The sequence below is a fragment of the Schistocerca americana genome, chromosome 9, assembly GCF_021461395.2.
Source record: "Schistocerca americana isolate TAMUIC-IGC-003095 chromosome 9, iqSchAmer2.1, whole genome shotgun sequence".
Taxonomy (NCBI): domain Eukaryota; kingdom Metazoa; phylum Arthropoda; class Insecta; order Orthoptera; family Acrididae; genus Schistocerca; species Schistocerca americana.
This window is the reverse complement of record NC_060127.1, coordinates 23,030,773-23,056,909: the sequence shown is the minus strand read 5'-3', so window position 1 is coordinate 23,056,909 and position 26,137 is coordinate 23,030,773. Positions and strand designations below refer to the sequence as shown.

The window sequence follows — 26,137 nt, the reverse complement described above, 5'->3', positions numbered from 1 at the left end:
TTGACGGACTTTGAGCGAGGGCGTATAGTGGGCATGCGGGAGGCCGCGTGGACGTACCGCCGAATTGCTCAACACGTGGGGCGTGAGGTCTCCACAGTACATCGATGTTGTCGCCAGTGGTCGGCGGAAGGTGCACGTGCCCGTCGACCTGGGACCGGACCGCAGCGACGCACGGATGCACGCCAAGACCGTAGGATCCTACGCAGTGCCGTAGGGGACCGCACCGCCACTTCCCAGCAAATTAGGGACACTGTTGCTCCTGGGGTATCGGCGAGGACCATTCGCAACCGTCTCCATGAAGCTGGGCTACGGTCCCGCACACCGTTAGGCCGTCTTCCGCTCACGCCCCAACATCGTGCAGCCCGCCTCCAGTGGTGTCGCGACAGGCGTGAATGGAGGGACGAATGGAGACGTGTCGTCTTGAGCGATGAGAGTCGCTTCTGCCTTGGTGCCAATGATGGTCGTATGCGTGTTTGGCGCCGTGCAGGTGAGCGCCACAATCAGGACTGCATACGACCGAGGCACACAGGGCCAACACCCGGCATCATGGTGTGGGGAGCGATCTCCTACACTGGCCGTACACCACTGGTGATCGTCGAGGGGACACTGAATAGTGCACGGTACATCCAAACCGTCATCGAACCCATCGTTCTACCATTCCTAGACCGGCACGGGAACTTGCTGTTCCAACAGGAAAATGCACGTCCGCATGTATCCCGTGCCACCCAACGTGCTCTAGAAGGTGTAAGTCAACTACCCTGGCCAGCAAGATCTCCGGATCTGTCCCCAATTGAGCATGTTTGGGACTGGATGAAGCGTCGTCTCACGCGGTCTGCACGTCCAGCACGAACGCTGGTCCAACTGAGGCGCCAGGTGGAAATGGCATGGCAAGCCATTCCACAGGACTACATCCAGCAACTCTACGATCGTCTCCGTGGGAGACTAGCAGCCTGCATTGCTGCGAAAGGTGGATATACACTGTACTAGTGCCGACATTGTGCATGCTCTGTTGCCTGTGTCTATGTGCCTGTGGTTCTGTCAGTGTGATCATGTGATGTATCTGACCCCAGGAATGTGTCAATAAAGTTTCCCCTTCCTGGGACAATGAATTCATGGTGTTCTTATTTCAATTTCCAGGAGTGTATATACTACATAGAAACAGCTGCTGAGGTAGCCGTTCTTGTAACGATAATACGACGGGGGTTTGATAAGTCTGATAAAGACACAAGAAAAAATGCTTGTTTCGTAAACAGCTCATCTTACTTCTTGACATGATCTCCTTTGAGGGGTGTGAAATTGGTCCAGGGAACCTCCAGCTTTTTCACCCCATCGGAGAAATAGGTTCTGCCAAGTTTGAAGAATACTCATTGACTGCAACTATCATTTCCAAATTTCGTCAAAATCACTTCCCAGCAACCCAAAGTTTCAAGCTAGGGGACAGGAGGAAGTCGATTCGGGCTACGTCTGGTGAATGGGGTGCATGAGGAACCATGGAAAGTCCAGTTCATGCACTTTCGCCATTGTTATCGCTGATGTGTGGGATGATGCATTATCCTGGTGAAAAAGCACTTTTTTGCGTGACAGCCTTGGTTTTTCTTTTCGGCCGATGCAAGATTCAAATCATATTGTCCAGTGATGGTTATGCTTTTTTCCAAGTAATCTATGCGGGTCATTCCCTGGGAAGCCCAAACCTGTTATGAATCTGGTGCGCAATGATTGCTCTAGGTGTCATCAGCAGTCACATAGCGGCGCAAAAAGTATTTCTGATTGCGATTAAACATCGCCAGACATTGTTTTGAAATGTTGTGTCGGATGCGTTTGTGGTCGACCGTGAGCAATGGCGGCACCCACATTGCACACAGTTTCTTGATAGACAGTGCAGCATAGTATGCACTCGCTCAGTTAAGATAGTCTTAGGAATCGCTAAATTTAAAATCTTCTGGGTTGTTGGGCCGCGTCATATTTCCTTCTAAAATAATCGACGTTTCGACCCTTCCTCTGGGATTTTCCTCAGGATGTTCTAGCAATAGTGGACACCGCAACATCCTGAAGAAGATCCCAGCAGGGGGGTCGAAACGTCGATCATCTTAGAAGGAAATATGACGCGGCCTAACAACCCAGAAGATTTTAACTTTCGTGACAGAGGCCACCAAAGGCTGCACACTTACATAGTCTCAGGAATCTCACGAATTGTTATTTGGCGGTCTTGCTCAACTGGATGACTCGAGCGTGCTTCGGTGGGACTTAACATCTGAGGCCATCAGTCCCATAGAACTACTTAAACCTAACTAACCTAAGGACATCACACACATCCATGCCCGAAGCAGGATTCGAACCTGCGACCATGGCAGTCGCTCGGTTCGGGCTGAAGCGCCTCGAACCGCTCGGCCACCGCGGCCGGCTAATCGGTCTTCAATGATGATGCAGAGTCCGCGTAAACTTCGTCGAATTCTGTTTTAATTCGTGCGGCAGTTCAATCTTTGAAATGAAAGTATTTAATAACAGCGCGAAATTCTCTTTTGTCCATTTTCAGTTGCAGTCGGCATACTGGCCACTCTCACGGCTGTCAAAAATCAACTGCACGCTGCACATTGTTGGAACTGTTTATACGACAGTTGGAATAATCATGCTTATCAACCATGAAGACGTAACGAAAACGTTCCGTTCTTTCATGTAGTTTGTCAGGCTTATCAAAGCACCGTCATATATCGTAGATTCCTCGAGCAAAAAACAGTGGCCAGTTGTTGGAAGAAAGCACTGGTCACACCCATCTTCCAGTATCCTTCATATCTGTTTGTTGTGCCCGCAGCTCGTGGTCTAGTGGCTAGCGTTGCTGCCTCTGTATCGAGGGGTCCCAGGTTATATTCCCGGCCGGACTGGGGCTTTCCTCTGTCCGAGGACTGCGTGTTTGTGTTGTCCTCGTCATTTCATCGTCATCCTCGTCATCATTCGCGGCAATGGCTAGATTGGACATTGTAGTTGAGCGCCCCACAAACCACCACGTGGTTTGCGGAGTACAGATGCAGATGTCTGTTAGCCACTTCTTTCGTGGATGAATTACATCTGCTTAAAGTTCTCCCAATTAATCTCAACCCGGCGTCTACATTTCCTACAATTTATTATATGTGGTCATTCCACTTAAGGTCGCTCCGGGCAGTCACTCCCAGGTATTTTACGGTGATTTGTGAACAGTAGTGCAGTTGTACAGTAGTGCTCAATACGTTACATTCTTTTATGTCAGGATCAACTGTTAGCTCCTGTGTTAATCCTCAATTTCTGCAGTTCGCTGCTGTCTTCTGGAGCTGCTGCCCTCTTCCAAAAAATCGCATCATTTGTGAACAGCCTTATAGAGCTTCCGCCAGATGTGTTATTTCTTGACTTCTGAAAAACATTTGACTTACTTAGGAACGCTTATCAGCGAAAGTACGTTCGCACAGGGTATCAAGCGAAATTTGTGACTGCGTGTAAGGTTTCTTGGTAGGGAGTATGCAGAATGTATTCTTGGGTGGGCAGTAATCGGCAGATATAGAGGTTACTTCAGGTGCGCCCCAAAGAAGTTTGTTGGGACCCTTGCTGTTCATGTTTTATATCAATGACATGGCAGACAATACGATGGTGATTTGATAAATCTGGTAAGAAAAACAAGAAAAATGCTAGTTTCTAAACAACTCACCTTCATTCTCGACATAATTTTCATTGAGGGAGATACACTTGATCCCTCTTTTTCATTCCATTAGAGAAAAGGGTCTGTGAATCTCTGCTAAATAGTCATTGATTGCAACTGTAGATTCCTCATTTCATGAAAATTTCTTTCCAGGAAGCCAAATTTTCAACTTAGGGAAGAGGAAGAAGTCACTTAGGGCTAAGTCAGGTAAACAGGTTGGATGAGGAGCCAATTCAAAGCACAGTTCATGCACCTTCGCCATTGTTATCGCTGATGTGTTAGATGGTGTATTCTCCTGGTGAAAGAGCACTTTTCTGCATGTCAAACGATCCAGCACTGAAGCGTAGTAGTAGTAATCACCTTACCAGGTGACAAAAGAGTCTTTGGATTCTTTGGTGCACTTTCACCACCCTTTGTCCATTGATTTGGCTGCTGTTTTGTCTCTGCTTCTAATGATGGATCCAGGTTTCAGCAACAGCAACATATCGGTGCAAAGACTCTTGTGGATTGCGAGAAATTCTGTTGGAATATTGTGTCGGGTACATTTTTGTTCGACTGTGAGCAATGGCGGCACCCATCTCGCACACAAAGCTTCTTCATAGCCAATTTTCCGTGCAGGACATTATGCACTCACTCAGTTGAGATGCCTACAGTTTCAGCAATCTCACGAACTTATATTCGGGGGTCTTGCATTACCATTTGGTCAATGGTTTTCAGGAGTGCACTTTGTCTTCGATGCTTGTCCGACCACGTTTAAATATATTAATCCAAAAGTAAATGGTCTTCAATGATGGAGTAGAATCCGCATGAATTCCATCCAGTTCTGTTTTATTTGTGCTGCAGGCCAGTGCTTCAAATGTTGAATAACAGCACGAAACTCGGTTTTCTCCATTTTCAGTCGCACTGACCAGTTCAGACTGCTGTCAACAATGAACTGTGCTCCGTACATTGTTGAACTTCTTCATATACTTGTTGGAATACTCAAGGTTACCAACCACGAAGGCGCGATAAAAATGTTCCATCATTTTACAAAAATTTGCCAGGTGTGTCGAGCCATCCTCGTACGAATGTTTCGCAAGTGATGCAGTATTGTACGAGGGTTGTGCGACAAGTAATGCTCCACTATTTTTTAAGAAAAAAACCATTAATTAACAGAGACAAACGTCCTTGTTGGTGCTTCGCACTTGAAGTTTGTTCTGTGCCCCGGTTAAGTTTCGAACCGTTCTGGAAGATTGCAGAGCCGTAGTACAGCTTCAAAATGGCGTCTACATACGACTCACGTTACAAGCAGCGTGCTGTTATTGAATTCTTATGTGCAGAAAATGAAACCGCGCGCTGAACATCCATAAAATTTCTGTATGGCGATGCTGCAGTCGATAGGAGTACAGTTGGCGAACAGTGAAGAAAGGTACAGCCACAGGAAGTGCAGAAATGTCTGAGAACCCGGGAACACATGGCCAAATTGGGTTGGACATCGTTGCATCATCCACTCTACAGTCCAAATCTGGCACCCTCGGACTTCCATCTCTTTGGGCTGCAAAAATTTTCTACGGGGAAAACACTCTGAAGATGACGAGAGTGTCAGTCATGCAGTGAAAACATGCCTACGCCTACAGGACAAGAGCTTTTACCAGTAGGGAATACATGCTCTTCCGCAACTTTGGCGTACGGCCATAGAACGTGATAGAGACTACGTATATAAATAGGACATGGACAAGACATGTTGATCTATATTGTCATCGAATTATGACTCCTAACAATAAATGTGTTCTGAGACAAAATTGTGGGGCATTACTTACTGAACGACCCTCGTGTGATGAGATATTCGGTGTTCTACGAAAAACATTCTGTTGACTGGACTGCCCTAATACAAATCACTCCTCGAATAAACCTACACAACTTCTATACTGAGGCTTTCAGACAGAGATCCGAATTAGAGCCGTTTCGGATATGAGACCAGTCTTGCAGCACTGACCACCTCTAGTTATAAAATCACATCTTCTTCCAACGAAACCTGAACCACTCCATCTCTCGGACAATGAAATCCGCCCTAATATTTAACTATCCTGTAATCTATCTCTCTTCCCTCCCTATCGAATACCATGCCAGGGCTTTCGTTCCCCCTTCTCTCGCTATCGTTGCCCATTCCTTTTCAAGCTCCGTCCTAGCCCACACTCCCTTTCTTCTTTTTACGATGCACTCAAAACACCTCGTAACGTAAAAGGACTACATTCACTTTTCTACAGTGTGTTGTTAGTCTACAGATAACTTATTACTGTTGAGTGGCGTATCGGATAAACAGCAATCTAGGCGTCTACATATTGAAGGTATTCTGAACAACAGCCAGTATCAGGTGGGTTTTACAGTATGAAGCACTGCCGCTCGTGTGGGCAGCTCCACTCGGCATATTTCAATAGGCTCAGAGCACGGCCACGCGTGGCGAGGAACGTGGAAGCGTCTTCGAAGAATGACGTGTGCCGTGTACGACTACTTCACTTAGCCCGCACATTCGCCTGCCAAGCCGTCCGTCAAACATGTCCAGAATATTGTAGTTCGTTCTGGCTCTCCTGCAACCACTGCCTTCCAACCGCGCGGCGGTGTGTTCCCTAGCAGCCTATCCACGGCCCTCTTTCATTCCAAGGCTAGACGATTGCAATAAATGGCAACTTCACACCATACTGAACTCTTCCAGTAAAAGTGCACCTATAGTTCTGTAATTCTAATCATTGTTATATTGTCATGTCCCTAATCTGTGGAATAAATTTCATTGTAATCACGTGTGTCCTTCTTGGTGTTGCGGTTTTCACGCACGGTAGTGTATAAAAAATAAAAGAACGTAATGTTTCTCTCAACGGCTGCTAGCTCATCATCAGACATTATAGGCAACGCCTTCCCTTTCCTGATATGATCTTCCTTTTCTGGCTCTCGTTATCTTTACCGTTTCGTTCCAAGGTGTTTTTGCAGCCCATCATCAAATCCACTTATCTTTCACTTCTAACTTCTTTTATTTTCCTGTCCTCCAGTCCACCGTTCACGACCAAAGCTTAAAATGTTCCAAGTAAATGTCTCCATGAATTTCTTTCTTGATCATAGAGCAACGTAATTGTTTGTTAATAAATTACTCTTTTTTCTGAAAATTCGTTTAGTCAGTGCAATTCTTTCTTTAAAATCCAATCACGTAAACACCAAAGACATTTCACTGGTGTGCAGAACTTAAGGGCGAAAGTAACTTCCGTATCATGTGAAACTGCCAAGTAACACAGTTCGATGAAACGTGGACCGTACATAGAACTGCTGCGCTATTTACAGAAGCTAACAAAAAGCAATACGCACCGAGACGGACGGAAATGGCACTTTTATTCAAAGACAATAACTGTAGTGAAGTCACTGCGATTTATCATGGTCCCCTGCACATCAGAAAAGATGGGACGCGGTTCGTAATAGCCGGCAGCTGTGCCCGAGCGGTTCTAGGCGCTTCAGTGTGGAACCACGCGGCTGCTATGGTCGCAGGTTCGAATCCTGCCTCGGACATGGATGTGTGTGATGTTCTTAGGTTATTTAGGTTTAAGTAGTTGTAAGTTCTAGGGGACTGATGACCTCAGGTGTTAAGTCCCATAGTGCTCAGAGCCATTTGAACCATTTTCGGTTCGTAATGCGGGATCTCAAGCGTGCTCCCATGCTAGCGACAAGGTTGGTAATGATTTACTGGTTGTGAAGTGTTCCATTTCCATTCCTACCATTGACTACTGGTTAATTGACACTGGTGCATATGGACAGCCTCCAGCAAATCTCGCTAACACATCCCACACGTGTGTGATGGGATCCAAGAGGGGGGGGGGGGGGGGACGAGCAAGTCAGTGCATTCGCCGATCCTCTCATTCCAAGAGCTCCTTCACCAGTGTAATTCGATGCAGTCGGGCATTGTCATCCGTAAATATGAGCTCAAGGTCGAATGCAGCCCTGGAAGACGCACATTCAAAAGAACACATTGTCACGTTACCGTAGACCGGTTAGTCTGCCGTGTTCATAGACTGAAGCGCCAAATACGTATCCGAATACAGAGGTACATAAAGAGGAATAATACGGCGCTGTGGTCGGCAACGCCTATATAAGACAAAAAGTGTCTGGCGCAGTTGTTACATCGGTTATTGCTGCTACAATGGAAGGTTATCAAGATTTAAGTGGGTTTGATCGTGGTGTTACAGTCGGCGCACGAGCGATGGGACAGAGTATCTCCGACACAGCGATGAGGTGGGGATTTTCCCGTACGACATTTTCGTGAATACAGGGTGTTACAAAAAGGTACGGCCGAACTTTCAGGAAACATTCCTCACACACAAAGAAAGAAAATATGTTATGTGGACATGTGTCCGGAAACGCTTACTTTCCATGTTAGAGCTCATTTTATTACTTCTCTTCAAATCACATTAATCATGGAATGGAAACACACAACAACAGAACGTACCAGCGTGACTTCAAACACTTTGTTACAGGAAATGTTCAAAATGTTCTCCGTCAGCGAGGATACATGCATCCACCCTCCGTCGCATGGAATCCCTGATGCGCTGTTGCAGCCCAGGAGAATGGCGTATTGTTTCACAGCCGTCCACAATACGAGCACGAAGAGTCTCTACATTTGGTACCGGGGTTGCGTAGACAAGAGCTTTCAAATGTCCCCATGAATGAAAGTCAAGAGGGTTGAGAGCGTGGAGGCCATGGAATTGGTCCGCCTCTACCAATCCATCGGTCACCGAATCTGTTGTTGAGAAGCGTACGAACGACTGAAATGTGCAGGAGCTCCATCGTGCATGAACCACATGTTGTGTCGTTCTTGTAAAGGCACATGTTCTAGCAGCACAGGTAGAGTATCCCGTATGAAATCATGATAACGTGCTCCATTGAGCGTAGGTGGAAGAACATGGGGCCCAATCAAGACTTCACCAACAATGCCTGCCCAAACGTTCACAGAAAATCTGTGTTGATGACGTGATTGCACAATTGCGTGCGGATTCTCGTCAGCCCACACATATTGATTGTGAAAATTTACAATTTGATCACGTTGGAATGAAGCCTCATCCGTAAAGAGAACATTTGCACTGAAATGAGGATTGACACATTGTTGGATGAACCATTCGCAGAAGTGTACCCGTAGAGGCGAATCAGCTGCTGATAGTGCCTGCACACGCTGTACATGGTACGGAAACAACTGGTTCTCCCGTAGAACTCTCCATACAGTGACGTGGTCAACGTTACCTTGTACAGCAGCAACTTCTCTGACACTGACATTAGGGTTATCGTCAACTGCACGAAGAATTGCCTCGTCCATTACAGGTGTCCTCGTCGTTCTAGGTCTACCCCAGTCGCGAGTCATAGGCGGAATGTTCCGTGCTCCCTAAGACGCCGATCAATTGCTTCGAACGTCTCCCTGTAGGGACACCTTCGTTCTGGAAATCTGTCTCAATACAAACGTACCGCGCCACGGCTATTGCCCCGTGCTAATCCATACATCTGCCAACTCCGCATTTGTAAACATTGCACTGACTGCAAAACCACGTTCGTGATCAACACTAATCTGTTGATGCTACGTACTGATGTGCTTGATGCTAGTAGTGTAGAGCAATGAGTCGCATGCCAACACAAGCACCGAAGTCAACATTACCTTCCTTCAATTGGGCCAACTGGCAGTGAATCGAGGAAGTACGGTGCATACTGATTAAACTAAAATGAGTTCTAACATGGAAATTAAGCGTTTCCGGACACATGTCCACATAACACCTTTTCTTTATTTGTGTGTGAGGAATGTTTCCTGAAAGTTTGGCCGTACCTTTTTGTAACACCCTGTATAAGGAATCCGGTAAAACATCGCTGCGGCCGGAAAAAAGATCCTGTAAGAACGGGACCAACAACGACGAGAATCGTTCAACGTGACAGAAGTGCAGCCCTTCCGCAAATTGCTGCGGATTCTAGTGCTGGGCCCTCAACAAGTGTCAGCGTGCCAACCATTCAACGAAACATCATCGGTATTGGCTTACGGAGCCAAATGCCTACGCGTGTACCCTTCGTTCGGAACAACGCGGCTTATACGGTTGCAGGTTCGAATCCTGCCTCGGGCATGGATGCGTGTGATGTCCTTAGGTTAGTTAGGTTCAAGTAGTTCTATGTCTATGCCTCGGGCATGGATGCGTGGAATGTCCTTAGGTTAGTTAGGTTGAAGTAGTTCTATGTCTATGGGACCGATGACCTCAGATGTTAAGTCCCATAGTGCTTAGAGCCATTTCAACCATTTGATACGTTGCTCAGTTGTCATCTGCTCCGTGACGAAAAAAAACATCAAACAACAATGCTCACCACACACAAACTATCAGACTACTAATGGGAAGGATCGCAGATAACAAACATGAAAAAACCACGGCTGCCAACTGTCATATGAGAAAATGGCGCCAAACTCAAATTCGTCCTTACTTGCCGAATACCCTCTACGTGTGGTCCAAGTTTCGTCGATCTAACAAGTTACACTACTGGCCATTAAAATTGCTACACCACGATGACGACGTGCTACAGACGCGAAATTGAACCGACAGGAAAAAGATGCTGTGATATGCAAATGATTAGCTTTTCAGAGCATTCACACAAGGTTGGAACCGGTGGCGACACCTACCACGTGCTGACAGGAGGAAAGTTTCCAACCAATTTCACATACACAAAAAGCAGTTGACCACCATTGCCTGGTGAAACGTTGTTGTGATGCCTCGTGTAAGGAGGAGAAATGCGTACCATCACGTTTCCGACTTTGATAAAGGTCGGATTGTAGCCTATCGCCATTGCGGTTTATCGGATCGCGACATTGCTGCTCGCATTGGTCGAGATCCAATGGCTGTTAGCTGAATATGGAATCGGTGGGTTCAGGAGGGCAATACGGATCGGCGTGCTGGATCCCAACGGCCTCGTATCACTAGCAGTCGAGATGACACGCATCTCATCCGCATGGCTGTAACGGATCGTGCAGCCACGTCTCGATCCCTGAGTCAACAGATGGGGACGTTTGCAGGACAACAAACATCTGCACGAACAGTTCGATGACGTTTGCAGCAGCATGGACTATCAGCTCGGAGACCATGGCTGCGGTTACCCTTGACGCTGCATCATAGACAGGAGCGCCTGCGATGGTGTACTAAAGACGAACCTGGGTGCACGAATGGCAAAACGTCATTTTTTCCAGGTTCTGTTTACAGCATCATGATGGTCGCATACTTGTTTGGCGGCATCACGGTGAACGCACATTGGAAGCGTGTATTCGTCATCGCCATACTGGCCTATCACCCAGCGTGATGGTATGGGGTCCCATTGGTTACACGGTCACCTCTTGTTCGCATTGACGGCACTTTCAACAGTGGACGTTACATTTCAGATGTATTACGGCCCGTGGCTCTACCCTTCATTCGATCCCTGCGAAACCCTACACATCAGCGGGATAATGCACGACCGCATGTTGCAGGTCCTGTACGGGCCTTTCTGGATACAGAAAATGTTCGACTGCTGCCCTGGCCAGCACATTCTCCAGATCTGTCAACAATTGAAAACGTCTGGTCAATGGTGGCAGAGCAACTGGCTCGTCACCATACGCCAGTCACTACTCTTGATGAACTGTGGTATCGTGTTGAAGCTGTATGGGCAGCTGTACCTGTAGACACCATCTAAGCTCTGTTTGACTCAATGCCCAGGCGTATCAAGGCCGTTATTACGGCCAGAGGTGGTTGTTGTGGGTACTGATTCCTCAGGATCTATGCATCCAAATTGCTTTAAAATGAAATCACATGTCAGTTCTAGTGTAATATATTTGTCCAACGAATACCCGTTTATCATCTGCATTTCTACTTGTTGTAGCAATTTTAATGGGCAGTAGCGTAGTTGGCAGTGACGCATCATCGAATACTTTTGTCCGTAAACTTTTTTGCTTTATTTTTCAATGGAAGAGTATGCACAGTACCGATATTTCTCGCTGTTCTTTTCGTTTGGAAGGAGATATGAGAGAAAGTCGAGTAACCGGGGGAGACGTGGAAGCTGGTCGCAGCATGTGGTGAGCCGGCGGGGCTTCGCCACGTGTGCCGCTGAGTCAGCGGCTGGCGCGACGTTTGGAGACGGCCCGGTAGAGAAGCGAGGAGGCCTCTCAGAGTTCCCGCTGAGCCAGCCAGCCAGCCCGGCCGCGCCCCAGGAACTCGACAGCGCATCTCGTCAGCCCTCTGCTGCTGCTGCTGCTGCTCGTCTCTCACCGCCGCAGCTGCCACCACACAGGCCAACGACCTCGCCAAACACACTCTGACGGCAGCCACGGCGACACAGCTAGCTGCCGCGTAACTTCAGCCCCCTTTTACACGACACGACACGAGCAGCGACTTGGTTGCGAATTGAACAGTGACCCGAAAATAGAAAACATTTCCTTTACTTCACGTCTATGGTCACAAACCTTGGTCGGACTACCGACTTCGGTCTATAATGACTACCATCAGATCTAGAACGAAATTTTCGATCTGCAGCGGAGTGTGTGCTGGATATGAAACTTCCTCGCAGATTAATGCTGTGTGGCGCATCGAGACTCGAACTCGGGATCTTTGCCATTCGCGCTGGTAAGTGTTCTACCATCTGAGCTACCCGAGCACGAATCACGACCTATCCTCATACCTTGAATTCTGGTAGTACCTCGTCTCCTACCTTCCAAACTTCACAGTGGCTCTACTGCGAACCTTGCAGAACTAGCACTCTTGGAAGAAAATTATTTGCAGGATTAATATTCCACATCTCCTGTGGAAAAATTTCGTTTCTTCCATTTTTCAAGTATATCTCCAGTAGATTAACGTGATTGAATAGTGAAGAGTCGACCAACTGATTCTTTTTACGATTTGTCTGAAATGTAACAAATACAAAATTTGACATATCAAGTTCTACTGAGTTACAGTAATTCGTGATATCTAGTTCAAAATTATTCTTTCCACTCAGTCCTGCAACTTTGGGATTATTTAGCATATTTTCCCTTTGTTCTAATCTGGTTCATATTTGAAAATTGGTACACGAATTTCCATGGATTCTACAAAAATTTTTCGTTGTTTTGGAAGAAAGCCTTTTATTTCAATTCCAGCCTCATTATAATCAGACCACCGAAGAATACAATCTCCAGCACTTGATGACCATGTAAAACTTACTATTAAAGCTCCCTCCCACATAATTTCCTTATAATCTTTAAAAAATCCATAAAGGAGTTCATTTTTCTTGCTCTTTATTTTTCCATTATTAAGAATATGCCCTTCCATACCTATTTTACCAGCAGGAAATGATAATTAAATAAAGGCACACATTTTCAACTGTCCTCGTTGATGTAGCAGCTTAGGGTCTTGATGTAATTATCATTTCATTCTAGGGAGCTGCACGGTCACTGATGGTATCTATTCTTGCAGACATGTCCGAAAGAACAGATACCATCTCCATATCATCAGCAAGAGATGGAGTCAAATGCAGTAAAACTGATGAGGAAAGAAAAGGATGCTCTATTCTAAACATAACATTATTTCTCTTCTTTATGGTTATAAAATCAAAAAGTTTTGCCACCTAAGTATCGATTAATTTTTTATTGGATTTTCTGTCATAAGTTGGATAATCTGTGCCATCACTTCCAATAATATTGAAATTCATGTATAATTGGGCATGATTAGGATGAAGTCATCCATCACCAATATTTATGTTAATTTCAGTACCGTTCTTGGGCATATTTAAATTATTTTTAGTCCTCTCATTCACAGGGAATGAGTAAAAGTCATAACTCTCGATTTTGTTCACCATGCCACACAAAAACTATTTTAGGTATCGCTGATTTATTAAGGATAAAAATTATTAAGACATTTCTAAAAAAACTGTTATAGTAACTCCATTGACGTCAATCAGATTATCATTTTCATCAGGTACAGTTATTTCTAAATTTTGAATTGGATCAAAAATAGGAATATTTACAGGGTAATGTGGTTCATGAATTTGAATTAGGCTTGAGTGAGGCAATAATATTAGTTCCTCAATGAAAATGATCAGTATGACTTTACAAACATCCCATCATCCAAATTAAAATTTATATTAATTAATTCAAATGCAATAATTTTAGGAACATCGTTGGCAACAGTCTTTTCATCAGCCTCAACAATTTGGTTACTAAACCCAAGCACACTTCCAATACTATCTTTAATATCCATATACAATTTTACATCACTCTCAATAGCAACTCTGTTTAAAATTTCATCTGCTTTAATGTGAATATTAGGCTTTTTCGAATGAATACATTTTTCCACGTTTTTCAGACTGTACTGACCAGTTGGAATTTCTATTGTTTCTCCATCAGACTGCAGATCGGAGCTGTTTGTGCTGGTGCACAATTTATTATTTTTAAATATAGTATTTGGAGTTAAAAAGTTGAATAAAAACCAACCAGTGCAACATTACTAAAGCTGTCTCAAATAGGTACAGTCAATCTCTTTTTGAAAACAGATGAGGTGTCACTCAGTTGAAATGATCTGCTCATTTCCTATTAAAAATTTATTTAATTAAATGAATACTCATTGGGAACAAAAAATAAGAATTCCAGAGAAGAAATCAAAAAATAAACTTAGTAAACCTTTAGCAAATTCTAATTGATGTGCAATCATAGGACGAAGTAGTTGTGGAAAAACTACATTAATCATTGACAATTGTATTCTACCTCCAGGATGGTTGAATTGTAATAAAATTAATTTGTATGACTATTCTAAAAGCTCAGCTCAACCAAAATATCAAGAATTTATAAAGAGGTGTGAAAAATTGAAGATAGGCATAAAGAGAAAATTGCTACTTTTATTGAAAATAATGATGAAGTTATTCCATTAGATGAACGCCAAGAAAATTTTTTAGTGGTATTTGATGACTTCTTTCTAGAAAATCAAGATATAGTTAGAGAATGTTTTACTAGAGGAATACATAAACGAATAGACTGTTTTTATTTTTTCTCAGAAACACCAAAACAATTAGAGATAATCTCAATATTTTAAATACTTTTCTACAGGATGATACAAATTTTAATCATATTTATCACGAATTTGTTGGAGTCGATTTAAAGTTTGATGATCTTAAAGAAATGTGTAATAAATGTTGGAATGATGAGTTTGGATTTTTTATGATAGACATGACTAGAAAACCAAATGAAGGTAAGTTCAGAAATACAATACAACATTTCATAACAACATGAACTTGAACATGAATGTAAACGTTAAGCATAAATGTACGTTGTGACGAAAGTATGTTTAAACTGTGTTACAGCAATTATCTTCATTCTGTCTCGTAATTTGCAGATATTTCTGTGATAGGCAGAAAGAGTGATCACTGAACTGAAGTCTAATAGGCTCAACACTTTTATTTTTAATGTGGAAAAATAGTTACGATCAGGGCACAACGTTTATTCTAAGAAAGCACAGGAATTTCTGAAACGACTTGAACTTCAGACTTTGCATAGGAAAGAAGGTGATCTCAAAACAAAGTCAAATGAGTATGTACGGCCGAAGTGCAGACAGTTTCCAGTAAATCTCCGATGCGCGTGCTGTGGGGATGTAAATATTACGCCCCTATTGCGGGTGGTCTCACATGAGCCGAGCACTTTCATAATTGTGAATGCGCTCAAGATTCGGAGTGTGAGAGTAGGTAACCAATTTAAAGTACATTCTTCTACACACCTCTCGATAGGGGATACGCCATAATACTACGACATAGTGAAACTTCCTGGCAGATTAAAACTCTGTGCCGGGCCGAGACTCGAACTCGGGACCTTTGCCTTTCGCGGGCAAGTGCCCTACCAACTGAGCTACCCAAGCACGACTCACGCCCCGTCCTCACAGCATTATTTCTGCCAGTACCTCGTCTCCTAACTTCCAAAATTTACAGGAGCTCTCCTGCGAACCTTGCAGAACTAGCACTCCTGAAAGAAAGGATATTGCGGAGACATGGCTGAGCCACAGCCTGGGGGGTGTTTCCAGAATGAGAAGGGTACTGGCAGAAGTAAAGGTGTGAGGACGGGGCGTGAGTCGTGCTTGGGTAGCTCAGTTGGTAGAGCACTTGCCCGCGAAAGGCAAAGGTCCCGAGTTCGAGTCTCGGCCTGGCACACAGTTTTAATCTGCCAGGAAGTTTCATATCAGCGCACACTCGGCTGCAGAGTGAAAATCTCATTCTACGACATAGTGTCGGGAATGAGATAAACACGTTAATTTAGAATCAGGAAAGACTAAAGGAAAGAATTACTGTTTTTTGTTCAAAGAATTCTGAGAGAGGTTTCTTAAAGAAACATAATGCTATACGCTAGAGCCACTTATTCTAGAATACTGCTCCAGTCTTTGGGCTCATCATCACATAGGACCGACAGCATACATCGAAGGAATTCAGCGACGTGTTGCTAGGATGCATCGTGCCAGAACACACATAGAAGGTGTGAGTCACCCAAGGGGGCTGGAAGAAAAGGCGCTGTTGTTGTTGCGAAACACTGACGGGTAAATATAGAGAAACGATCTTCCAGAGAGGTTCAAATGGCCCTAAGCACTATGAGACTTAACATATGAGGTCATCAGTGCCCTAGACTTAGAACTACTTAAACCTAACTAACCTAAGGACATCACACTCATCCATGCCCGAGGCAGGATTCGAACCTGCGACCGTAGCAGTAGCGCGGTTCCAGACTGAAGCGTCTAGAGCCGCTCGGGGACAGCGGCTGGCTTCCAGAGAGATTCGGCACAGTTCTCCAGCGTGTACCGTGTATTTCATGTACGAACCATGACAATGACGCAAGTGAGATTGGGGCAGCTACCCCTACATTAAATGTTTTTTCGCTCTCTACATGGTACGAGAGGCATTGGAAAGAGCACTGAAGGACCTAAGTGGAGAGAAGTCCCCCGAAGCAGACGGTGTTTCCTCAGAATTATTGAGACCGTTGTTAGAGCCACGACAGAACGATTCCAGCTGGTGTGCAAGATGTTTGAGACAGGCGGAATACCCACACACTTCAAGGAGAACGTAATAATTCCAGTTCCAAAGAAGACAGGTACTGACAGGTGTGAATAGTACCGAATCACAAATGTAATAAGTCACGTTCACAAAATACAGAGACGGATTATTTCCAGAAGAGTAGGAAAAACTGCTGTAGAGCTAGTCTGGGACGATCAGTTTGGGTTTCAGAGAAATGTAGGCACATGCGAGGCAGTTACGACCCTGCCACTTACCTCAGAAGATTTGACAAACTTATAGATTTAGAGAAAGCTTTCGGCAATCTTGACTTGTTTACACGCTTTGATGTGCTGATGGTAGTGAAAGGTGAATTGAAACTCGTACCGATACCATACTGCAATTATAAGAGTCGTAACATATGAAAGGGAAGTAGTGACTGAGAAGGAAGTGAGACAGGGTTGTAGCCTATCTCGATGTTATTCAATTTGTGTATTGAGAAAGCAGGCGATGCTGGCTGGTGTGATTAGACTCCTAAATGAAATATTATAAGTAATAGATGATTATTGCTGTTTGGGCAGCGAATAAGTGAAGATGCCGGAGTGCAGAGGATATGGAAAGAAGACTGGCAATGGCGAAAGAAGCGTTTCTGAAAAAGAGGAGCTTCGTATCATCACTTGTAAATTTTAATTGTTTGAAAGTTTTTCTGGAGGTCTCGAATGGAGCACAGTTTTGTAAAGAAGGGATACGTGAGCGGGTCAGTTCAGACAAGAAGAGAATAGATAGTTCTGAAATGTGGTGCTACAGAAGAATGTTGAAGATTAGATGAGAAGATAATGAGGTGGTTATTAATGGAATTTTGGGGGCGCTCCTTGAGTAAAAGATGGGATCAAGTGACAGGACAGATCCGGAGACATCGAGCAATCGTCAATTGTTAATGGAGGGAAGTGTGGAAGGGGGGGTGGAGGGTGAAAACTGTCGAGGGAAGCAAAGGCTTGGATTTGATTGGATTGTTTGGAGGAAAGAGACCAAACTGCGAGGTCATCGGTCTCATCGGATTAGGAAAGGACGGGGAAGGAAATCGGCCGTGCCCTTTCAAAGGAACCATCCCGGCGTTTGCCTGGAGCGATTTAGGGAAATCACGGAAAACCTAAATCAGGATGGCCGGAGACGGGATTGAACCGTCGTCCTCCCGAATGCGAGTCCAGTGGCAAAGGCTTGAATACGGTAAGCAGGTGGAAGTGGATGTAGGTTGCAAATGGTTATTCAGAGATGGAGATAGACTAGCATGGAGACCTGCGTCCAACCGTCTTCGGACGGAAGACCACAACGACAACATACGTGAATGAAACTGAGCAGAAATTTGGTAATATTAGTACGAAGTATACTGCGCCATGCGCTTTACAGTGTGACGCAGATCCGTAAAACAATTCATTAAAAACATAAATTCTTTAGTTCACGGGCTGTTGCTGAATAGGCATCCAGATAGGCAGAATTTCGTAGGATTAAATGACGATGCAAGTCATCGAATTCTTATAACCGTCACAAAAAGGATATTTCCAATAAAAATGTAAGTTTTGCACGTTACATTCCTGTATTTGTAGAAACATATTTTATACTCGTACCGGAAAGACGAATCGTAAAGAAAGATCCTAGTTATGTCGACTGTGGACCCGAATGAATCCGTTTTATGACGCAGAAGTCAGCGTGTAGTTACGGCAACTTGCAGATAAGAAGAACTTCAGAGCAAGAGCTTCAGCTTCAGCAGTTTGAGCTTTATGTCGACAGTTCTTGCTAAAACTTTGAGTACGCCCTCAGCGTAAAACTTCTCTCTTTCTCGGAGAGTTAACAGTACGTAGTCGGTAAAGAGATCCTGTATTTTCAGGAGATCCCACGGATAATAAACGGAAGATCCCAACAAGAAACGTCTAAACTACGACACAGCTATGGGTATTCATGCAAATTTGTCACAGGATGACTTGTATTAAACAACGAATGAGAAAGCAATAAAAAGATTACTAATTAAGGATTTACAAACAGGTAGTAAGTATTTAGGTTTCGCTCTTTACACATTGTGTACCTTATACAACAGTCGATGGAAATCGTTTGCCAGAGGTGGCTTTAGTCTGAAGATAGTCACTAGCTGGTTGATACCAGTTAGCGGCACTGTGTTTGTGTCATTTAAAAAGTAAAAGGCTACAATCAGTCAGTCGCTTAATCTCCAAGACGTTATGTAATTTTTTCCATAGCGAAATTTACAGTACAATAGTTTGTCATTCCCAGTTTCCGATATCTTGTTCGGGAAATACGAATGTAATTGTATTTGTTTAGGGAACAGAGGACACTTTCTGGTGCAGTCCTCGCGCAAAATAACGTGGGACCCTTGCACAGAAACGCGTTTTCGTCCTGAGCGCTGGGAGAGTCCATCCTGTTGATCCAAGGGGGGACCACATCAGCTGACTGTCACCTGTAGTCCTGTGGACTCTGAGCGTTCTCGTTGCTGTCTGTTTACTACACGGCATGGCGCTGCGGTCTTTGCCCATCGTAGGTCCAGAGAAAGTTCTTTCTAAACAGGCTCATATGATAACATCCAATCTTCTTTTCATTTTTCCTACCCTTTCCCGTGCGCCACAGAGTTGGCATGTTATTATGGATTTGGCAGTGTTAATGGTCTTTCTGTCTTTCTGCCGCTACCTCTTCCTCGTTCCTCTCTACCCTCCTCATGGAACGGAGTTTACGTACTCCATCTTTTTGCATCTAGTGTCATGTCATGTGAAAGTGTGATAACATTTCGAAACCTTATAATTAAATTTTCCTCGAGGCATTTGAGTTTGATCTTTATCTGTGATAATGACGGAATCTGAAGAAATGAATCCTTGCTTACTAGCCATAAATGCTAGGCACTACAGCACTATAGTTAATATTGTTGCGTGGACTACCGTAGTCCGGTGCCCTCCCAAACACAAACTTCAATTCACGTCTTCAGCTTCTTAGATCGCGACTATTGCGGAGGCTCTCCGGTATTACGTCCGACGCTTGGATGCTATTCCCTATGCTGGAGAGGCTGAGCAATAGTCGCGATCTAAGAAGTGCGTGTCGGCTTTCTTCCGTGCCAGGCCACCCAACCTTTAACCTTTTTTTTATGACATTCTTGACCGCCAATACGAGATGTTCATTTCTTCTCTGCGGCCTCCCGGCGTCCGCTTTCGTCACCTGCTTCAGCAGCTGCGGTTCACACTTCGTGCCACTTTCCGAATGGGTGAGAGCGCTTTACCACCTCAGCTCGTTCCCGAAGGATTCGGCTCCCGTGCTGACCTATCGCTGCAAATTTCTCTGCACTTCGCTCACAACTTGCCGATAGCATATTTTTCTACACTGATGGTTCCAAGTCTGCCCACGGTGTTGGCTGTGCTTTTGTCATCGGGCATGATAAGTTTCAACACCGGCTTCTCGACCAATGCACAGTTTTTATTGCAGAGCTTTTTGCCCTCTGTCAGGCTGTTCACTACGTCCGGAGGCACCAGCTCACTCGCTGTGTGATCTGCTCTGACTCCCTCAGTGCCCTTCAGAGTCTGGATCCAGATCCAGTCCACCCCATCGTTCGACGGATCCGGGACTGCCTCCATTTGTTCCCGGATGGGGGATTCCAAGTGATGTTGATGTGGGTTCTTGGCCATGTTGGCGTGCCTGGGAATGACGCTGCCGTTGCTGCAGCCAAGACCGCAGTCCATCTCGGTCGGCCCGCCTCTGTTCCCTCGCACTTTTCTCTATCGGCGTACCACGTCACTTTGGCACGACCATCGGTGCTTCCTTCATGGGAAGAAACTCAGAGAAGTCAAACCTCTCCCAACAGCCTGGTCGACTTCCTCCCGGCCGTCTCGCCGTGAGGAAGTAATGTTAGCTCGGTTGCGAATAGGGCACTGTCGCTTTAGTCACCGCCAATTATTGAGCGGCGACCCTGCATCCTGCTGTCCTTTCTGTAGCCAACCATTAACAGACATTTCCTCATCCTCTGCTCCTATTTTAGCCACTTACGTCTCAGGGTCGGGCTGCCGTCCGCTTTGCCGGACATTTAAGCGGATGACGTGCGAGCTGTGGCTCGAGTTTTAAGTTTTTTAAAAAGCAATAATATGACGAAAGAGATTTGATTTCTACCTGGTAACTCTAGTGCCTTGTCGACGTCTTTTAGATACTCTTCCGTAACGTCTTGACGTTTTAGATTTGTTGCCGGCCGCGGTGGTCTCGCGGTTGAGGCGCTCAGTCGGGAACCGCGCGACTGCTACGGTCGCAGGTTCGAATCCTGCCTCGGGCATGGATGTGTGTGGTGTCCTTAGGTTAGTTAGGTTTAAGTAGTTCTAAGTTCTAGGGGACTGATGACCACAGATGTTAAGTCCCATAGTGCTCAGAGCCATTTGAACCATTTTTTGAACTGTTAGCCATTCCAGTGACGCAATAAAATTAGGGGAAAACTACAAATAGGGATTCGCTAATTCGGGAAACATTCGGAGAAAGGAGAGAAGTTTTTATATTTGGGTAATATTGCCAAACAGGTTATCCTCAAAATGGTTCAAATGGCTCTGAGCACTATGGGAAGGACATCACACACATCCATGCCGGAGGCAGGATTCGAAGCTGCGACATTAGCGGCCGCGCGGTTCCAGACTGTAGCGCCTAGAACCGCTCGGCCACCCCGGCCGGCGGTTATCATCAGACTGACTCGTAATCTCCAAGTGACAGATGCTTAACATTGGTGGTATGGTAGTGAATGGCATTGTCCGTTGTGTTACATCTTTTGCCCATTTTTTGTTTTATCAAATCTCCTTCTGGTAGTTCACGGTCGGACTACTATTGCTTCGGTTGCTCCTTTGTTTATGCGACTATTTGTTTCTCGATAGGCAAGCGTTTGTACTGTGGAACACTTTCACACTTTCGCCTCCAGCCAGACCTGTGATAGACATTTTATTATTCCATTCTGAAATGATAGCATTCCCCTTTTGCGTGCTGCAGTCTTTTTTCTGAAATTACAAAATCACTCTGGAAAAGTTAAGTTTTTCCTATGTGAAAAATTGTTTGTAGGTACAAGATGGTCATGTATCTAGGAACAAATATTCTGTTCAAATTTAAAAGTAAAATACCTTGTCAGTATTGTTTCTAGTAGTCCATGTGTTACATTATTAGTCTACTACACACGGTAATCACTAACTGAAATCAAATAAAGAAGAAGTTGAAAACGTTTTGAAATAAAAGCTATTCGGTACTCTCACAAACTTCCACTTTCAAGACAAGTAAAATTGTTATGACATTAGAAACACTGAGCTCATTTGCAAATCTCATGTGTACCATACTAGATGTCCTTCCATTTCAGGGTAAAAGAAGTATGTCTAACCATCAGCTCATAACTTAATTAGTTTCGAAAATGTACAAAATTTTATTTATCATACAACTATGTAAATGTGTTACTCTGCATAGCTTTAATATATTTTACGGCTGTTAAGTTAACAGAAGTCAGAATATTTACAAATGCTACACAAAACACAATCTCATGTCTCACAACAAAAGCAGTGGAAAATGCCGGAAACTAGTCGTAGTGGTCTGTAGTGCGCATTTCTTCATGTCTAAAATCGATCACTGGATTGGAATACTACTGTGTTACTAGGTACATTATCCTACAGCTATAACCTTTCTAGCGAGAAACTATTGGCTTTGAAAATTCTATATTCATCAAATTATTCGTCGTACTGACTTAACCCATTAACCCTAGCAATGCCAAATAATTTTCGGTAATGCACGTATTACCAAGGGGGAAGGGGAGTGATACTTCATGGCCGCCCTAGAAACATTTAAAAAAAATCAAAAGTCATTAATGGTTGTTGAATTATATTATCAACATACATTTTAAACAGGTACTGATGTGTAAGTAGGGTCCAGTACTTGAAAATACGTATCAGCACATTCTTAGCAATATCAACACAGTTTCAATAACGTGTTGTACCAACTTCACGACTACCAAAAAACATTTTAAAATTCAAGTTTGGTTAATTGTTGTTGACTATTACTCTCAACATACTTTTTAAAGAGAGACTGATGTGTAAGTAAGGCCCTAAACTTGAAAATATTGGAGTGTGGTATTCATTGGGAAAGTGACAACCACTGCTAAGATTTAAATTTTTGGGTTCTGTTTAACTGAAAAATTTAAAACTTTTACGGAATCTGGTAGAAGAATTCGAGAAAAACAAATATTTTTTCAAAATTTAAAAATTTAAGTTAACTGATAGATTACAGTATTTTCAAAAGGTGGGCATAAAGTACACCCCCTTGGGCCCTTCCCACAATATTGTGAGGATTACTACGATCATTCGCAGACTTTCTAGCTGTGTGTTCCAAGTTCTGCGGTGCATAGGATTCAGCTGGGGTAATGGACCCCCTCCCCCCCTCCCGCCCATAGTGCGCGGCAGCCGATCGCAACGCAGCTCCCACCACGTTTACTGCTGCCCCCTCCCCTACCGCGCTGTCGGCAGAGGCAGGTTGCAAATTATTTTGTGCACACTGTACTAGCTACCTTCATTTCAAATTTTCCAGTGATTTAATACACTACCTTGTTTTGGAATCTGAATCGTAGTCATACAGGATGTCCAGAAAAGGGCTCCCTGATTTCAAAATTAAATATCTCGAAAACAAAGATCGATAGAGGAATGCAGTAAACGGTATGTTTATTGTGAAAGCTGTAAGAAGTTGATGCAGCAGTTTGAAATAATAGTTACAAAAGCTGCTAAGAGATGGCGCTGTACGCTGTACAGCTCATATCAGCATACATAAGTGAAATAATCGTATGAAAACAATCTTTGCAAACAATCACATCACAGTGTTTTCAAAATGTTCACAATTGGCACTACAGGGGTGGCGCAAACGAAGAATGAAATTCGCCATCACATTTCGTAGTGTCTCGACCGAAATGGATTCACATGCCACAGAGATCGCCGATTCAAGCTCGTCCAGCGTGGCGGGATGCTTCGGGTAGACTATGTCTTTCACTGTGCCCCACAAAAAAAAATCACAGGGAGTCAAATCCGGCAAATATGGAGGCCAATCCATGCCTGCACCAGTAAATTTGGGACATTCCAAAGCAATGACTCGATTCCCGAAGTATTCCTCAAGAAAGCGAAACACTTGTTCGGTCCGATGTGGTCGGACTCCATCTTGCATAAACCATTCAGTACCTGGTCGATCCTCTAATGCTTGCTGTGTGGCGACAAATTGTTCCAAAATTGCAACGTAACGTGCACCAGTGACCGTTTCTCGAATGAAAAAAGGGCCAATAATGCCTCTGCTGCATACTGCAGCCCACACAGTAACTTTAGGAGAATGCAGGGGTTTGGCTTCACACCAATATGGCTTTTCGGAACCCCGAAATCGCCAGTTCTGCTTATTTACGTATCTATTCAGGTGGAAGTGTGCTTCATCTGTAAACCAGATGCAGCCAACATAAAATCCTTCACTATCAATCATTGTCCGCATCTCGTGGTCGTGCGGTAGCGTTCTCGCTTCCCACGCCCTGGTTCCCAGGTTCGATTCCCGGCGGGGTCTGGGATTTTCTCTGCCTCGTGATGACTGGGTGTTGTGTGCTGTCCTTAGGTTAGTTAGGTTTAAGTAGTTCTAAGTTCTAGGGGACTGATGACCATAGATGTTGAGACCCATAGTGCTCAGAGCCATTTGAACCAGCCACTATCAATCATTGTGAGCATCTGATTAGCAAAGGCAACCCTTTGTTGCACAGCTCGTACGGGTATGGCGTGGTGCGTTTGAATTTTGAATGGAAACATGTGTAGGCTCTTCCTCAGTATTTTCTGCGTGCTGGAGCGCTTCAGACCAGTCTCAGATGCAGTTCTACGGACGGATGACATTGGATTTCGCTGAATAATTCCAGAAACTGTGGCGGTGTTTTCAGGCGTAACTGCGGTTTGCTTGCGGCCAACATGCCCCACTAGATCATCAGTTACGCTGCCTGTTCGTTGAAATTTTGCGAAGAGCGTACGAATGGTTTTCGCATCGGGTCCTTTTGGAACATTAAATCGTGGTTGAAAACTTCGCCTTGTTGCCGTAGGACTCTCTTCTAACCCGGGGTACTCTAGCACCAGAAAAACGCGTTGTTCAATGGAGTACATGGTTTTAATGTCTTCCTTCGGCACGCTAACCTCCTTTCACGTTTCAATAATGGAACTGATCGCTCTGGGCTTCGGATCACTATTTATACTAGGCATTACGTATGGCGATTACAGCGCCATCAGTTAGCAGCTTTAGTAACTATTATTTCAAACTGCTGTATAAACTTCTTACAGTTTTCTCAATAGACATACCGTTTACTGCATTCCTCTATCGATCTTTGTTTTCGAGATATTTAATTTTGAAATCAGGGAGTCCTTTTCTGGACACCCTGTGCATGTCTACAGCACACGGGATATTGTTAGGTTCGAATACAGCTAACGGATGTGAGGCTCTGTACTAGTAATCGCTGGTTGGCCATATCTGATGCAGACGCTAAGAGCGTTTCTGGAAAAGGGAGCTTCCAGCCTGGAGGTTTATTTCTGGGTGGCGCTGCATGCGTAATGGAAGTGTCTCCGTCGCGGCTGCGGATCGCTGCCATCCCTCACACTGAGACAGCGAGCCATCACCATCACGGTGGGGGCGGTCGACTCATCCCGCAGACTTATGGGCTGTCGGCAGCAGATGGCGCAGTCGGGGGGTGGTTATCACGCCAGCCAGCCAGCCAGCCAGCCTGCCTGGGGAGGTCGCCGAGAGCTCGCTGTGACGGGCCCGGCACCTCCCTCGTACGAGGGATAGTCACCAAGTCTTAATTATCATCTCGTATAAGTCAAGCTGTGACCGGGAACCGTCTGGCGATGGTGTGCATATTTAGGTTGGTGCATACGTCCGTAGCGATTTTCAGTAATAAATACAGCAGATAGACATAACAGAAACTTTAGGCATCAATAATATATACTCCGTCTCTTTGTACAGCAATTTGCCATCGCTGGTGTAGCTTTTCGATTCCGCGACAGTAGAAATCACCTGGTTTTCAGACGAAGAACTTGTCGAGTTATGTTCGGAGCGCATTTTTATCCGGAAAGGAGGTTCCTTGTAGCTTGTTCGATAGGGAGCGGAAAAGGTGAAAATCTGAGGGCCCAAGGTCAGGTGATTAAGGTGTGTCCGGAATGACTTTCCTACCCAACTGTTGTGTGTCAGTTGTAACTCTCTATCAAGTGAAAGGTAAATTGTTATAATTTTACTGAGATGTGATGATTCATGAGAGGAATCATTATTTCACCCTGAACGCAGTTACTGTATGGAGATCTGTGTTGAAAATTTCCTTTCAGAGACGAAAGGAACCTCGAGGAACTGCTTTTATTATTGTTGCTATTATTATTCATTTAATTACTGCTTTGATTTTATTATTGTTATTATTATTAATATTATTATTATTAT

The 26,137-nt window shown here is 44.5% G+C and overlaps 1 non-coding gene across 1 annotated transcript; it reads left to right on the top strand.

Annotated features, from left to right (window-relative positions):
• Positions 1-15,753: 15,753 nt before the first annotated feature.
• On the top strand, positions 15,754-15,828 carry Trnas-cga. Its single transcript has one exon. It is a non-coding gene; the product is annotated as a tRNA-Ser (tRNA).
• The last annotated feature ends 10,309 nt before the right edge of the window (positions 15,829-26,137 follow it).